This window comes from Drosophila ficusphila, unplaced genomic scaffold (assembly GCF_018152265.1).
Source record: "Drosophila ficusphila isolate 14025-0441.05 unplaced genomic scaffold, ASM1815226v1 contig_791, whole genome shotgun sequence".
In the NCBI taxonomy this organism is placed as follows: domain Eukaryota; kingdom Metazoa; phylum Arthropoda; class Insecta; order Diptera; family Drosophilidae; genus Drosophila; species Drosophila ficusphila.
Genome location: NW_025064737.1, coordinates 16,212,432 through 16,225,039, shown reverse-complemented (window position 1 = coordinate 16,225,039; position 12,608 = coordinate 16,212,432). Strand labels below are relative to the sequence as shown.

Here is a 12,608-nt window from a genome sequence, read left to right as displayed (position 1 = left end):
GAAAAGGATAGCAAAGGACGGGGGTTGGGCTAGCCAGCCGAAAAGGGGTGGTTGTTCAGGACTGATTGGACCCATTGGGAGCGGAAGCAGAGCGTTTAATTCGTTAACTGGCGGAAGAAGGTGACGGGAAAACAAGTAACAGGTCGCACATAAATTAGTCGGCCCGCTAGTGCATTAATGTGCATGCCCACTCCTGGAAAATATCTCCCACAATTGCCGGGGCGGTTCGGCGGCAATTAGGCCCTTTCCCCGTACCACTAGTACTACCAATACCGATACCGATAAGATTGGGCCCAAACCGAAGTGCAAACAAAAATACTCGCGGTCTATTTGCACGGGACTAGAACGTAGCTGAGCTTCGATTGTTTGCTTTAAGGGTAAACCGCACTCGCACTCGCACTCGTACTCGCATTTACAGATACAGATACGGATATAGATACTATATATGCATACAGATCGGACTGATAAATCGAAATAGTACTTGAAGCAAATAAAAGTGCCTATGCAAACAGGTCGAGTCAATAATTTAACTAAAAGCGCGCGCCATCGATTAGATAGAAAAACAGGCGACAGTCGAGGTTTCTCGATTTTTTTTTATCAAGGACTGAATCCGATAAGATAGCCAACCCACTCCGTCCTTCCAATTGGAACACCCTCTAAGTAGGCAGCAAAACTTTTGCCCGGAAGTGCCAATAAGAAAGCCATCCAGGACTAATCAGCAGTGTCTCGCAGAACAAAGAACTTGGCTAATTTGCGGCAACAACTCGTAACGAGCATGTAAATTAAAGTAAATGAAAGTTTAACTGTAACTGCAAGTTGAACCCCCGTTTATCCAGTGGACTGGGTGCCAAATTGGCCAAGTGTAAGCCAAGGCTCTTGACATCTAATTGAGGGTGGATATTCCTTTCTTGGGGAGCAGGAATAGCCGCCTTTAAGTGTCTGCCGGCAACGCCTTGAGTGTGACTTGGGTCCCGAGGTCCTGCCACCCACAATTATGTCAATAGCCAAGTTTTCAGAGCCGGCAGAGATTTGGTAGTGACAAAACGTTCGGCTACTTTCCACTCCCCTCGAGCTGTTGGCATTGTTTGCGTTGGGTAAATATTTTACGGCCCAAGAAGTGCCACAAGAAACTGTAAGCGAGTCCTGGGATAAGGAGCTTAACCTGCCGGAATGTCAAGTGGGGCCGTCGTTTCTTTTGGCTTTTCATATTTCTCCTTTCGCTCGTCCTTTGCGGTCGCTTAAGAAACATTTTCCAGGCTTTTCATCTTTTTTTTATAACTCCCCTTTTTCTACTTTTTCTTTGGCATTGTTCCGCTCGCGCTTGCCAATTAGTCCTGTGCGATTTTGAATGTCCTTTTCAAGCCGAAGAATTTTTTGTTTCTTATGCCGCAACCCTTAATTAATGGCTCGCTTTTCCTCGAATTTTCCCTTAGCTCGAGCTCAGTTTGCCAACTATTTTGTCTCATTTTCCGGCTGACTTAAGCGCTTAATAGTTTTTAGTTTTTATGGGCTATATAGTTGGCTATCCCTGCCCCGATCCTTATTGGCGTGTCTTCTTTGGCTTGCACTTTTCTTGCTCAAGTCGAAAGTTTTTCTTATTGGAACGGGTTCGAAACTTTGGTCGTGTTCGTCCTTGTTTTCTGTGGTCGCCCGGCAGTTAATCAATTTTTTGTCCTTTTTTCCCATGGATTGTGTAAAAAGTTTACTCTACAAGTATGTTCCCCAAAATAATGGAGGAAGGGAGAAGGCGGTTTCGACAAGTCTTTTTGTGGTCGGGTGCAGGGAAAACTTTTAATTAAGAAAACCTTGAAGTGATTTATTGATTAGAGCTCCTGGCCTGGTCAAACTTTCTGTGGTCGCCGACTTCCTCCGCAACTCTCTTCTCCTTGTCTTTGGATAGAGGAGGAGGCACCTTTGGATATATTTCCCCCAGAAGGCCGGACAACCAATGAAACTCTACCTATCGCTTTTTATGGAAGATAATTGAGACGGTGTAGGAGGCCCTCTTTCCCAACCAAATCAAATAGACTGAGTCAAGTCAACAAATGCGAAGCGCGGCGAAATTGATTCGCTGTCTCTTTCTCCCTGGAGAATATAGAAAAATACCGATTCGCTGCTTACGGAAGCGCAAAGAAATACACCCACTACCCCGACCCCACCGCATTGAAATAAAAAAAAACCATGCCATACCAATCCAAACTTACATTCAGTCTGCTCAACTGGCAGAACGAAACTTTGGACCCAGCCCACAGAAACTTTGGGCATTATTACTGCCGGCCAATACGCAGTAAGAAATAAAGTCGAGGAACCGGCAAACAAAATGGTGAGCACTTCCGCCCGGCCCGAAAGTAATTACCAAAAGTCGGTAGTTGGTAGTTGGCAGAGGGGAATGTGGTGCCTCAACTTGGTCTGTGCCGCACATTTCACGCCTCCTCCTCCCCTCATGAAAAAGCAGTCATTGTTTTAATTGTAAACAATATGAAGATAATCAGAGGCCCGAAATCAGTGCGTTGACGGGGGAGAAACTGCAGGCCAGGTGCCCGGTTCTTGGTGACACCTCCACCTCCACCCATTCTACTTAAAAAAAAAACAAAAAAAAAAAAATTAAACAACTCAACAGCGGAAGTGTCGCCGTGACTGTGGGCACAACAAAAAAGCGGAACTACTCTTGAAAGATTTGCGTTGGACAGGTCGAAAGCGAGGCAGCAGCAGAGGAGGCACCTTCTCACCTGGCCCGCTTTTCTGCCTTTCTGTCTGCGGCTTTTCATCGGAGCCGGCAACTTTCGCGTTTCGAGGCTGTCATGAGTTGCTGGCCCTCGCATATTATTAACGTTTTAATACGTATTTGTGCCGGCTCTCCCCTGCTTTCGGCCACTTTGGTGCGTGCTGGCTGTTCGGCGGGGGAAAATGGTAGTGCCACTGCCTGTGGAAATCGCCGGGGAAGTGACAGTGGAAATGGTAGAAGGGGGCGGCGGCTGGTGGACGGAGGGTGTGTCTCGACCACTTGTTGTGGACCGGAGCACGTGGGAAAGTGGAAAGCGGCTATCGATGCGGACGGGACCATTGAGCTTCCGCCAGGGCTTACACTTGTCAAATCGTTATTAAAGTTATACCAAGTGAATCGGGGTCTTTGTTTACCAATTAATTAAAAACTGGGGTAGATCAAAGAAGTATATTGACCCTTGATAACAAAGGAAATTATTTCCACTTACAAGTTACAAATATTAGAATTAGTTATATAAATAATTAGATTAAACTAAGTTAGATACTTAATTGATTGATCATGTAAAAATAAAACAATTTTATAGCCATGTTACTCATATTTGATTTGCATGCAGATTTAAATTGTTACTCCTATTCTGTTAGTTTTTGAATGCAAAGACATTAAATTTTAAGTATGTTGAAATTAAGGTATTTAGCTGATGTAAGCCCAGTAACCAATTAAACTTTAACCCAATATAGACATAGAACAACTAACTCATTAAATTCAGGGTTAGTCTGCTGTTTTGAGTGTAGCTTTGAGCCTTGTCATGAGCAAGTGCATTTCAGTCGGGCGATCGAGATAGCGGCGAATAAAGCTAGATCCGACTAGAAAACAGTGCACTGATGGGATGCTTGAATGATTCCGCCACATGAGACAGATGGCAGATCGACTCAGATCGCCTCACGCCAAGTGCTCGTGCATCCGGTCTGGTTTTTGGGGGTTGGGCTGAGGCTTGATTCGCCTGCTTGCTTATGTAAGTCTGACCAGTGGGTGTGTGTATGTGTGTGTGGTGGTGTTGTGTGTGTGCTCTCCTCTAGATACTAAATAGTAAATACTAGATTACTAGTTACCAGATACTAGATACTCGTACTCGCACTCGTGGCTAGATGCTCGAACTCATGCATGGCGCGCACCAAATACGAAATAAATTACACTTGATTATCTTGTTGCTCGCCTGGCTGCTGCTCGACCGCTGATCTGTTGCAATAGTTTGTCCGTGTCCGAAATAGACGAATAAAAAACAAGAAAGATCAAGTGTCGACAGCACTGCCAATTTTAAATACCCTCTCTCTTGATAAAATAAGGAGAACTATATAGGTTTAGAAGTGGATTTATAACTTTTCCTGTGTTGAAAATGCTTTTCATTAGATTTGAAAAAAATTATAGAGTGATTTCTTACTATTTAAGACTCATTAAGATTTTAAAATAGTTATTTTAAAATGTATCTATTAATGCTCGTAAAAATAATAAGAGGTGATTGGCAATCAATTCATATTATACAATTGGAAATGAAATAAGTATAAAATTTATACTTATTAAAATCAAAGGGAAATATGTATATTATTTCATCAACTGCTTTGTATTTACTAGGAGTGGTTTGTTAGTTCTTGAATTTGTTATCTAAAATAACTCCAACTATGGAGCACTGATAAATACAACACTAATTGCTTTTATCAACTTTTCTTATCTGTGCTTTAGTTATGTTCAATTAAGTATTTGTTTGTATATATTTGTGGTCTGTTATATTTTCCAGGAGTGCTTCCCCACTACAAACTTTTCTAGAGCTTTCGTAAGTAACCTTCTCTTTTTCGAAATAGATAAACCCCAAAAAAAGTAGGGTATTGCAGACCAACAGAGACCCTGGACATGTGTTGATATTCTACAAGTCATTTGCTGACTTAATTTCCAGCGCTCGAAACGGAATAGAACGGAACCGAGCAGACAGCCGCGTTTTTAAGTGGGTGGTGGGGGGTGGGGGGTGGTCACTGCTAAGTGGGTGGCCAAGTGGGTGGGGGAGTGGTGCGGTGGTGGGGTGGTGGTGCGGTTCGCGACAGTTGCTCAGCGAGGCGTGCAACTTTGGACGGCGCTTAAGTGAGCGCTGCCATTGGCCATTGGCCGGTCCAAGTCGGATATATTTTGCTCGGACTCGCGATCGCAGCCAGACTATATACTATATATGCCCCGACAGCGGGCTTTATTTAATTCCAGATAATCATTGCGACTTGTTGCCGCGCTTGTTTTTGTCTCTTTCTATTTCTGTTTCTGTTTCTGTGTCGCGTTTTGGGGTAATTTTCTTTTCGCAATTGAATGAATTTGCGTTTCGTTCTGCCTCTAAACTGGCCAGCCCCCTTCTAGTTGAACCACCCCCCATCTCCTCCCCCGGCCCCACACTCTTTATATTGTTCGGTCTCAATAAGAGATTATTTCGAGGGCCGTGTATAGATGTATATTTAGATGGTTGCGCTCAGCTGCATGGTAGAAAATTTCACTTCCGTTCTTAAAACGATTTCCGCTCGACCATCAGAGGAGTTGGCCGAGCATGGCGAGCATTTCGAACATTTCGAAGTTTTCGCAGCAGGCCCCGAAACTTTCTACATGACATTTCCACCTGGATGCTGGCCAAAGTTCCAGAGTTCCGTACAATGTTCTCCAACATTTCGAGTGTGGATGGTGGGGGCGAAACTTTCTTGGCAGCCAGCGAAACAAAACAGGCAACTTGGCTGCGACTTGAATGGGTTGGGAAGAAAGGGAGAAATGGTCCGGGCATTGTGCGCCTAAAAGTCAACTTTAATTTAGCATTTTTCATAAGTAGCCTTAGGTGCACTTACTTATGCACTGGAAAGAAAACCTGCGAGTGGAATGGGGGCTGTGATGGCTGCACATGAGCAACTCGAGCCCAAGGGGCCAAAGTTCCGCCTCCAAGTGGATTTAAACGGGGGGAAAAGCAACAGCAACATCAACGGGCAGCTTGCAAGTTGGCAATAACAAGGAAAAACAAGAGCAGCAGTAGCAGCAAACTCATTTACACGGCATCGAGCTGGATAATAACGAGGCTGGGAAAATGGGAAAATGGGAAATGCTTAAGACTTGCTTCCTTCTATTTTGTCGCTTAAGCTGAAAATAATTGCAGCCTGCTTGTAAATCCAACAACGCAGCAACTAGCGGCGTCTGCTGTCAGCAAAAGGATAACACGGCGCCTCATTACACACACACATACGAAGGGGGAGGGGGCACACACATGCAACTTCAGCAATTTCCGTTTCCGCTGTTGCACTGCGCTCCCTACACACTCGTCTTCTTCTGCCCCAGACGCCTCTGTTTGTTTTTCTATTTTTTTTTTTTTATTCTGCTGCAAGGCTGGCGGGTGGCGGAAAGTCAAAGAAAATGTCTGCGTGAGGAGGCGACTTGGCAGGAGAAATTGAAACGGACACACGGGCCAGAGGATGAGAGGTGCAGATGCCTCATCTCCTCCTGGTAACCCGGCTGCCACCGTCTCTGTCAGTTTTCTTTGCCATTTCATCTTAAGTAGCACACAAATAAACAAAGGCAAACAAGCAAGGATGGCCGAGTCCTGCAGCTCACAAAGGCGCCTCTCCATATGGCAGCACTTTTCGATTAAGGATACGCTCTATGTCTCTGTATGAGTGTGTGTGTGTGTGTGTGTGTTGACTTTCTAATTAAAAAATGAAGTCCACTCGAGCACAAAGGCGTTTCATTAGTCGAAGACTGGACGCAGACTTAAAGTTAGGGGATAAACAGAAGTGGAGTGGACTTACCAAAATTTAAGCGGCTTTCTCATTGGATAACTTCTCGATATGGTGTAACCTGCAAGTAGAAAGCAGACGAAGGCACAGGGCGCAACGTAAACGTGAGATTAGTAATCTGGTCAAATTGTTCAGATGGTAGGCTGAAATGTTTGTGGAAAGTTAAATGGAGGGGAGTTCACAAGCCCTACGCCTTAGTTTTTCTACCTTTCAATAGAACTAATTACTAAATACTAAGTCAAATGCATTCTTGTAATTGCGAGCAATTTTTCGGTTTTATAGGGTTAATATTTATAGTTGGTCAAAGGGGGTTTTGAATGTTACAAGCTGCAAGTGAAATGAAATGAATTCGGATCCAAACAATAATGAAATAAGACAACAAACTATATACACATAAAAATAATATTTTCGGTGGATCTTTATAGTAAAAAATATCTAACTTATTTATTTTAAGTACTGCCATTTTAATAGTAACTTTGAATGCTGATTTTCAAATTTTTGTTAAATGAAATATGATTAAATCGGCAATCAGAATAAATTTGTTTAATTTAAGTTTAGAAAAATATAAATACTTGCAGCTTCTCTGTATTTTATCTTAGCTCTTGACCGCAACTTGTGCAATTCTTAAAGTACTCTAATCAAAATAACTGGGATGAAATGTTCTAGATATTATTATTAAATTGTCTTTTGGGTTTTTGTTTTGTTTTTTTGTTTTTTGCGTTTTTGCACCAATACCATTTGCGATATTTTACCCTTAATTTAAGTTACAGTGCCAGTGGCAATGGCGATGGCGAGTGCGAATCGAGCCGCTTCATAGGATCGGACCGCTTCATGGCGGCCGGCTGTTCAGCGTTGGCAGCTGGCGGCTGGAGCGGCGGCAGCGACAGTCGCTCCCGAGGAGCGGGACTGTACCGCTGCCAGGAGCGGGCGGGAAGGGTCCGCGGACCGCTCCGGTCGCTGGTGATGCGTATCGGAATTCGGTTGAAGGTTGCTCATTTTTCTCTGGCCGAGTCGTTGTGCACAAATAGATTTTTGTTGGGGGGACTTTTTCATTTGGGACTTGGGGAGGTGAACACAATTCACTTTAGCGCTGCGGTCAACGGGGGCCGGGACTTGGGTCATCAGGGGTCACTAATTGCACATTTTCGATTTTGTATATATTCATTGAGCTAAGGATATCATCATTTATTTATTATTATTAAAGGCACCGCCGCACGGCTTGCTTCATTTCTTGTCACTTCAATGCGAGGCACACCGAAAATTATGCCACACTTTTCACTGTTTTAATTCATTTCCGGTTACTTGGTTTTAGTTGCGTTTATTTAGTTACTTTTATACGGTTTCATTCGGAATGGTTTTCCAAAGGTTTGTTGCCGCAGCGCTTTTGTTTTTACGAGTTTAATTTAGAATTTCGAGCATTTTCGCTTTGTTATTTATTTCGTCAGACTTTTGTTTTGTGCTATTCGTTTTGTGTTATAATAACTTTAATTGGAATTTCTGTTAGTAAAAAAATATTGTTGTTAATATTTAAATTTAGAGAAGATATTAAAACAAATTTAAAACAAAATTAAATTAAAATATTCAAACAAAAATTATTATATCAGGGAAATGGGCACAAAGAAAAATGTTGTTTTTTAATAACAAAAAAATTAAAATAAAGAAAACATGTTTGAACTCAAACTGAAATATTTGTTTTGCTCGCCTAAATCAAACTCACAAATTAAATAATAATAGGTATCATTATAAGTAATTAAAACTAAACATAACTTTTGCTTAAATTAAAAATAGATTTTAAATTTTTATAAAAATATTTTATTTGTATTATTTTTATTTATTCTTATCATTGCTGGCACTGATTTTAATCACAACATTTATTACTGAGTCGACGAATTCTTGTTGTTTTTTCACAGTCGTATTTTTAGGCACACTTTGTCACAGTTTTGGGAAGTTATTAAATATATTGAACATTTTTAGAGAAGCCAGAGATATCATCCCCCAACTCGGCACGTACCATCAAAGAAGCGTGAACACAAAAGGCTAAAGGCTGACTGCTAACTGCTAACTGGTAACTGGTAAGTGATTACTGATTCTGGCAACTGCGCTGTTGTTGTTCCCTAGCTGAGTGGCCAACTGACCAAGGTTGTGGGCCCCTTTAACTGGCCGCTTCAGTCGCTGCTGCTGCGCTGCTGTCGCTGCGAGCCAAGACGATCAAATGTCTCCCAAGAAACGAAGCCCCAATGCTTTTATATTCGGCCCCGAGTGTGCCAAAGTCTGTGTGAGAGTATTTATATAAAATTAGATACGACCCGCTGTATCCAAACTATATAAGTATAAGTATGGCCTGCTGTCGGTGTTTCTATCTGTGTGTGTTTGTTTCTGTGTGTGTGTGTGTGTGTGACTGTATAGAAAGTTGCTGACAAAGTTGAGCGGAGCTGCGGCGAATCTGAGGCTCTGGCTGCCTTGGGCGCTTTAGATAATTTCCTGCCAAGTTTTTCCCCATCAAAGCCAAGACGCGCCGCCTGCCAATGCGCAGGCAGGATAATTGCGGGCTAACATGTCGTATGCGCAATGTGGCCACCAATGCCGCAGCAACAGCAGCAAGTGGCGCCCGCTTGCGTGTGTATTTGTGTGTTCAATGGTTTCTTTTTTTTGTATTAGTATTTGGTTAGTATTTTTTTTGTTCCATTCTGTTGGAGTGTGTGTGTGTGGCCCTTTGGTTGGCTAATCGCGAGAGAAGGCAGCGAATAAAGGCGCCGCAAGTTGCACGTACCACAAGACAGCGACACTTGAACTAATTGAGGAGGATCTGTGACTGGGTTCGATGGGCGAGACGATTGAGCTGGCTGAACTAGGCCTTAAATGATTACTGCTAATTTATTTATTTTTTTTAATTTATTTATTTATGTTATTTATATTTTATTTAATTATTTAAAAATATTTCGAAGATTTTCGGTTATATTTGAAACTGATTTGAATTGATTCTTCAACTCAGACACACAGCTAATGCACGCTAAATAATTTAGTTGTTTTTATTTAATTTGTTTGCTTGGTTAATATTTGATTGTTATTTTTGTTTTATTTTAATAATTTATTCGAGGTGATTTGAATTTTTTTTACACAAGTCAAGGCGGCGTTCGTCGGCGTCGTCGGTAGAAGACATACGCAAGCAAAACTTCTGCCAGCGCGCGTGACTGGAAACGTACTGAATTTTGTATTCTAGCCTGCGAAAGTAAAGTGGCAGAAGACCAAGGCGCTGCCTCGGTCGAAGTCGAAGTCGAGGATTCGGTCTCCGTTTCCGTTTACCGTTTCCGTCTCAGTTGCCGCTGCTGCTACAACAACAACAAGAACAAGAACGGCAAATGCTGCTCTATGCTGCCACTGCTGCTGCTGCTTCAGTCAACGCCTGCCCACATAAGTGTGCTACACTTTCTTGCAAGCAGGTCCCTACTCGCCCCCTTGATGCCACCACACCAATCTACAGTATTCTACGGCATTCTAGCGACGCCACCTCATCCCTTATCCTGGGCATCTGCGATAACGAGCTGCCTTTTCTATATACACGAGCGTCGTCGCTTTTAAATATATGTATATCCCATATAATAATATATATTATTTATATATGTATTAGGCGACGCCGGCAGCGGCAGAGGCAGCAGATAATTTCCTACACGCAGTAAGTGCAAGTAAGTGTGCGCCTGCTCACACACACAGTTGCACACACTTACTCATACACACACGCATACCTGCACGAAGAAGCGCTCCAAGGAGGAGTGCCGATTGCCGAGACGAAAAACGAACGGCGGCAGCGGAGGAGCGGCGACGGGCGGGACGGGCGGGCGGTACGACCGTACGCGCGCGTAGCTTAAGAAGGACTAGAAGAGAAGAAGCAGGCAGGCAGCGGCCGCAGCAAGCTGAGGTCCTTGCCGAGCTGCACTCGGAGCGGACTCGGAATCGGAAGTCGGATGCCGAAGCTGCTGCGTAGGTGTACGTGTGTTGCCGCTGCCTCAGGATAATGTAATGCACTCACACATACACACAGACACACGCACACACACAGAGACGCCGGCAGAGAGAGGACGCAATTAGAAAGCAGCAGCAGGACACGAAGCAGCCGAAAATCAGCCGAAGCCTGCGGCTTTGCATTCTTCGTGTTTTGCCGGTTTTCAGACACTTTCGAAAGGAGCAGTCCGAGGAGCACTCCCTCTCTCTTCCTCTCTCTCTCTCTCTCTCTCCCACTCGGCCTCTCTTTCGCTCGCGCTGTCTCTGTCGCTCTGCCAGCGTCTTCTTCTCAGGAGAAAACACACACTATTTGCTTACCCGTCGGAGGATTCGGAGCATCACATGAGCAATTCTGCGTATCAAAATCGAGTTCTGGACTCTGTAGTTTTGAGTTCGTATAAAAAATATATACAAATCATAATAATACGTATATATACTTATAAAAATGTTGCCAACAATCTTTTTGCTTTGTACTTTTGATTTTACATTTGAATTTTGTAACTTGTGTCTTTGTTCATTTCGTGTCTTCTCTTATTTTTTTGGTATCAATTTGTTCGCGACTTTTTCGTAATGTTTTTTTTGTTTCTCAAATATAAGTAGTTCGTTACTTTTGTCGAGTATTTTCTTTAACAACTAAAATGGACTGATGAGTTATTGTGTTGTGGGAGGGCAAACAAGTTCAAACAAATAACAAACTGAGAATCGTCGAGAGTTCCTGCCGGTTGAGAGTTTAGTCGAGACTTTTGGAGAGATACGGCGAAATAACACTTGAGAATCGTTCTTTGGAAGCCGGTAAATGTGTTTCGATTCTTTTTTGGTCTGAATGAGTTCCTTTTTTTTTTGATTCGATGTTTGGACACACGATCTATCAACTGTTTTGTTATCTGGATAAGAATTTTCTTATGATTTTGTTCGAGTTTTAGTTGCTGATTTTTTGTTGTTCCGCTTTTGTTTTTTTGTTTTTTTGGTTTTATTTTTGAGTGCACGCAAACTTAATACTTAAAAATAAATGAAAACGTAATTGAAAAATCCGAAAATAAAAATTTGTTTGTACGACGACGTTGATGTGAAGCTTTGTACTAAAAATGCGAAAAATTATTTCGCCGCGAATAGGCCGAGGACGACCGCTGACGGTGTCGTTGTCGTTGCGTTGTCGTTGTCGTTGCCGCGACTCTCTGCCCCAGCCAACATGTGTATGCATGCATTGGTGTGAGTGCGCTGGTGTATGTGTGTGTGTGTGTATTGGCAGCAAAAAATATTTGCCCGCCGCAGCCGCGAAAAAATACGCGAATATCCTGGGGGACGTGGATATTTTCCAGGGAGGCATTGCAAAGCCAAAGGCAACAGCAAAAGCACACACAGTGGGGTTTTTGCAAATAAAATCAGCGGCAGCGCAGCTAGGACATCCTGCCAGCCAGTCCTTCCACCCAAACACCCAAACACCCCAACACCCAACCACCCGAAACAGGATACTCTCCCACTCACGCACACATCGACGATTTGGAGGGGAGCTCACACAGACACATAAGCTCTTTGAGCTAGAGCTAGTGCGCATTTCAAATACTCGTGTACATGGAGGGGCAGGCGTCGCCGTTGGCAGCGCTGCCGGCGTCGACGTCGCTGCCAGTTGGGGCAGCTCAACAAAATGGAGAATGGGTATGTGATTGTGTGTGTGTTTGTGTGAGTCTGGTTAGGAAAGTATTAGTGTAAGGGGGCGAAAGAAGGAAGAGTTGGGGGGTCCAATGGTGGACAAGACTTTCTCAGGACATTCTCCTCTACTCAAGATTCCCCAATGTCCGAAATGCATTCCACAAGATACTCCAAAATCTGAGATACTCTGAATTTCGAGATTGCTGACAAGGACCTACTCAGAGTTGCCGTCGGTACTTGCGTTGGGGAAATGACTCCAAACTTGTCTCAAAAAATGCCTGGAGCTGCCAAAGGTTTCCCCCATTTTTTACACATTTTTTTGGGGGGCAAACACGTGCTAAGGTTACGAAGGTGCTCAAATGAAGCTAACAAGTAGTTTTAATAATGCGAGCTTACAGAATTAACAAGGGTGAAGTTCTGGCTGGGAAATT

At 43.2% G+C, this 12,608-nt stretch overlaps 1 protein-coding gene across 3 annotated transcripts in view; it reads right to left on the bottom strand.

Moving 5' to 3' along the window:
* The window catches only part of LOC108092017 (homeobox protein prospero), a 53,587-nt gene extending 42,094 nt beyond the window's left edge, over window positions 1–11,493 (bottom strand). For 2 of the 3 annotated variants that reach the window (XM_017191453.2, XM_017191454.2), the window contains exons 1-2: window positions 10,846–11,493; window positions 6,541–6,589 (exon numbers count right to left, since the gene is read on the bottom strand). The gene's annotated coding sequence lies outside the window, so the exon portion shown is untranslated. The remainder of the gene's footprint in view (window positions 1–6,540; window positions 6,590–10,845) is intronic. The other variant, XM_017191455.2, reaches the window with a different exon arrangement.
* Window positions 11,494–12,608: the final 1,115 nt, after the last annotated feature.